Genomic DNA, 5,000 nt, shown 5'->3' with positions numbered 1-5,000 from the left:
AAAAAGATATGGAGAAGGTACTGTGAAAAACGAAGGAGAAAGAGAAAGACTAGCTAGGGCAGCAGGAAAATGGCCCCCTGATAGAGAAGAATTTTCATATAACTATATACCAGGTCAATATAGGCATATGGGTACAAAGAGAAGAGACTTTGAGAAGCCTGTTAAATTTCAAAACCAGAGGAGTGATGGTGCTATATTAAATTTAGCCGCACATGACCCTATTTATTGGCCTAATATTATTAGTATTTGGAAAGGTTTAATAGTTCAAAAATATATACAAAACCAGCACAATATAGGAAGTAAAGTTGAAGATATGATAATCTACTTAGAAACATTCTTAGGTGAATCTGCTAAGGTTCTATGGGAACAATGGTTTGAAAAGAATCCTAATAATTATGAAGAATTGAAAAGAGCTGGTAGCAATCCGCATAATTTTGCAAATGTTATATCTAACATTATTATAGCTGAAGATCCGGAATTAGGTTATACAACTTTGCAAAATGAAAGGTTAAAAGAAATAGAAAAATTAACGTTAACAAGTTGGAAAGGCATAAAAGAATTCTCCTAACATTATTGATATAATGCTACAACTGCTAAACAAGGATATAACAGGGGTATAGTTGAACGTTATTTCAATAAATTACCTGACCCACTAGGAAGTATGATATTTGAAGAATATAAAAAGGAAACTGAAGGAGCTGAAATCAACATCTCTCAAGCCATAACTTTTGTGTTTAAGCAACTAAGAAAAATATGCACGGGTATCCAAGCCCAAAGATCTACGAAACACTCGGATTACAATTTCTGCAATAAAATAGTTCAAATACCCTTGTCATATGGAGAAGACAAGCCTAGAAGTAAAAGGATTTATAAACATCAAAATAGAAACAACAATAATATTAGAACAAAGAAAAGGTATTTCTTAAGAAGATCAGATAATAGAGCACCCTTCTTACATAAAAGAAATGTAAGAAGATATAATCCAAAGAAAACCTATGACAAAACATGCAGATGTTTTATATGCAACTCGCCAAATCATTTAAGTAGAACATGCCCAAATAAAGATCAAAAGAGATATTCTAGTAAATATGAAGAACAAGAGAGGGTTCTAATTATAGATAGCGTAAACGAAAACATATTAGTATGTGATGATGAAATAAAAGATGACGAATCAATATATTCTATCATAGAAACAGACGAAGTTGAAACTATCAACGAAGAATATGAATCATCCGATGAAGAGTTAGATTTAATTAACGAATTAGCAGGTCTAAAGGTTGAAATGATGGATCAATTAAATTGTGAACATGATTGGATTAGAGGAAAGGGTGACTATAATATCAAATGTGCTTTTTGCATATATTACCCTAGTCAAGAAAATAGAGTGACTTGTAGTATATGTCTAAAACAAGCTTGTGCTGAATGTATAAAAGCAAATAAACAAAAATGGAGAAAAGAAATAGAATTAGAATCAGATGAAAAGACTTTATCTAGTAGAGTACGAGTGTTAGAAAATAGACTAAATAAACTAGAAGTAGAATTAGAGAACCTAAAAAATAATTGCGATATTAAGGCACTACCAGAGAATAAGGACATACAAAACACCGAATTTAAAGAGCAATTGATAACATTAAAAGACAATAATACTGCTAAAATAATTCAACTAAGAGAGGCCATAACTAATTTTGGAAATAAATATATAGTAAGATTGCCTTTCAAAGAAATATTAGGTATAAGAATCCCTGTTAAAATAAAATTGACACCCAAAGTATCTTATAAAATATTAGCACTAGTAGACACCGGGTGTACAAAGAATATTATTCATGACAAATATTTCATAAGATGTCCTGAAATAGTTCACACAATTGATGACAATAAGGCAGAAGTTTCCACAGACATGTCCGGAATAAAGAAAATCCATAATCAGTTAGCTTATAATATGGAGGTTTACATTAATGCAACTAAATATATAATAGATGAGATTACAATAAGAGATTTGCCAATGATTAATGATGACATGATAATTGGCCTAAGGTTCCTTCAACAATCAGTACAAACCACAGTAATACATGAGCAAGGAATTACTTTTATCCCATATCAAAATAATGTTCCATATATCTCAGAGGTACGAAAGCGTGGTGGAGTCTCCCCCAAACTCCCCAAACTCGACAACTTAGAAGTACCCAATCTTGAGCCTGAAGAAAGAATTAATGAATATGAGCTTAGTGAGAATATAGACAACTATTATATATCAAATTCCAACATAGAGTGCATAGGATTACAAGCATTTGCACCAAATTGGTATAGAGATATTAAGTCTAAAAGGGATATAGAAAAAATTATTCAAAGATTAGAAGATATCCAAATTATAGGAGAAATTCCTATGAAATATTGGGAAAAAAATGCTATTGAGTGCAAAATTAATATAATAAACCCAGAGTATATTATTAAGACTAGCCCAATAGAAGCAACTCCGAAAGACATAGAAGAATTTAAGATGCATATAGAAGAACTGTTGAAACTAGGAGCCATAAGAGAAAGCAGAAGTCCACATAGGTCTGCAGCGTTCATAGTAAGAAATCATGCAGAAGAAGTTAGAGGTAAATCTAGGATGGTCATAAATTATAAAAGACTAAATGATAATACTATAGAAGATGCCTATAATATCCCAAATAAGCAAGAATGGATTAATAGAATACAAGGTAGTAAATATTTCTCAAAATTTGACTTGAAAGTTGGATTCTGGCAAGTAAAGATGGCAGAAGAATCTATAGAATGGACTGCATTTACATGTCCCCAAGGACATTATGAATGGCTTGTTATGCCATTAGGATTAAAAAATGCACCAGCAATTTTCCAAAGGAAAATACAGAATATATTTAACGAAAACCAAGAATTCATATTAGTCTACATAGATGACCTGTTAGTCTTCTCAAGGACTCACAAAGAACATATTGCTCATCTTGAAATATTTTTTAGAAAGGTGGAACAAAATGGGTTAATATTATCCAAAAAGAAAATGGAAATATGCAAAGAAAAAATTAACTTCCTTGGACATGAAATAGGAGAGGGCAAAATTCATTTGCAAGAACATATTGCTAAGAAAATTTTAGAATTTCCTGATGCTATGAATGATTAAAAGAAATTACAGCAATTCTTAGGACTTGTAAATTATGCTAGAAATCACATCAATAATTTAGCAAAGTTAGCAGGACCGTTATATGCTAAATTAAGAAAAAATGGTCAGAGATATTTTAATTCTGAAGACATCAAATTAGTAAGATTAATAAAAGAGAAGGTGAAAGAATTAAAACCTCTAGAATTACCATTAGAAGAGAGTTACTTTATTATTGAAACTGATGCATCGCAGCTTGGTTGGGGTGCTGTATTAAAACAAAGGCCTACTAAATATTCATCTGAGTCAGAAGAAAAAGTTTGTAGGTATGCTTCTGGAAGCTATAAATTAAAAACCGTAGGCAATACAGATAGAGAAATACTTGCAATAATCAATGCGATAAATGCCTTTAGGTTATATCTAGGGTTCAAAGAATTTACGATTAGAACAGATTGCGAAGCTATATGTAGATATTATAATCAGCTTAATAGCAAGAAGAGTTCCACTAGGAGGTGGATTTTATTTGAAGATATCATTACTGGCAACGGATATAAAGTTATATTTGAACATATTAAGGGAAAAGATAATCATTTACCTGATCTACTCTCGCGATTGCCTATTTTGCAGGAATGAAGAAGTCCATGAATTATAATGGAGTTGAGTTCTTCACGTTTGGAGAAGACAATAAGCTCAAAGTATTCCCACAGAATACCTATAAGTTTAAGCCAAAAACCCACATAATATTAGATGAAGTCCAAGAATGCATTTTAGATAATTTCTGGTATCAATACAATAATAAGAGGGAAGAAAAAGGCTATATGCTATCAATATTAAACAGTCTTGCTGAATATTTCCATCTAATGAATGATATAATGCCAACATCAGAAAATAATGAAGTAATACAGCAAAAACCCATATATGTTGTTTTTGACGGAAAGCTTCCTGGAGTGTACATATCTTTTGAAGAGATAGTAGCCCAAAAAATAGATGCAAAATTAATGGGTGGATTGTCATGGAAAAAATATATAGATTTTGATGAAGCTTTAACTCAGGCCAGAAAAATATTAGGAATAAACTACTACTTGGAACCAGCAGCAAAAGAATATATACAAAAATGCAAAAAAGCCAAAAATAAGAAAGCTCCAGAGAACCCATATTGTTCAAATATTAAGAATGAAGGATTATCCCAAAAACCTACGTATAAGGAATGCTTGACTAAGGGAGTAGATCCTTTGGATGGCGAATATATCGATTGGAAAATAATTGAAAAATTTGAAGAAGCATCCCCCCAAATTAAAAAAGAATTGAAAGAAGAAATACTTAAAGAATTAAAGAAAGAAATGAATGATAAATTTGAAGAAATGAAAAAAGCATATGATGAAAAATTTGAAGTCTCCTTTTCTGATGTAGATACTATGGATTTAGGTGGTCATGGGCAGCCTGACCAATAAAGCAATATAATATAAATTGATAATAAATATCCATTCTTTGGGCGTGGGAAGACTATATTTGCGAATGACCAAAGTATGAATTGAATTTGAATCAATCCAAAATGCAAGGACAGTGAATGACATTTGACTGTTAAAAATACTGTGGAGAATATTGCTTTCGGCGGAAAAGAAAGGCGCAGGTACAGAGGTGTCTCCACCTTGGCCAATTCAAGGACAAAGTAAAGCCAAAAAGAAGATAAGCATCTCCATGGTGCGAGCCAGCTCGTGAAAATACAGTATCTAGAAGATAAGCTTGAAGCACAGTCGAGCCTCCCGAGCTCCTATAAAAGGAGGGGTTTGCTCAGCTGAGAAGAACAACGAAGACACCATTCAGAGCAAAGCTTCCAAGCGCGCTCTCACCCTCCATTCCACCGTTCTTAGTAGTAGTGACTTTA

At 32.2% G+C, this 5,000-nt stretch overlaps 1 long non-coding RNA gene across 1 annotated transcript in view; it reads left to right on the top strand.

Moving 5' to 3' along the window:
• Window positions 1-5,000, top strand: part of LOC136354946 (uncharacterized) — a 10,771-nt gene that overhangs the window by 5,613 nt on the left and 158 nt on the right. The window contains exon 2 of the long non-coding RNA XR_010738870.1: window positions 3,743-5,000. This exon is cut by the window's right edge and continues 158 nt beyond it. This is a non-coding gene — a long non-coding RNA (uncharacterized lncRNA). The remainder of the gene's footprint in view (window positions 1-3,742) is intronic.

This window comes from Oryza sativa, chromosome 1 (genome assembly GCF_034140825.1).
Source record: "Oryza sativa Japonica Group chromosome 1, ASM3414082v1".
Lineage (NCBI taxonomy): Eukaryota > Viridiplantae > Streptophyta > Magnoliopsida > Poales > Poaceae > Oryza > Oryza sativa.
This window is presented reverse-complemented; position numbering and strand designations above follow the sequence as displayed.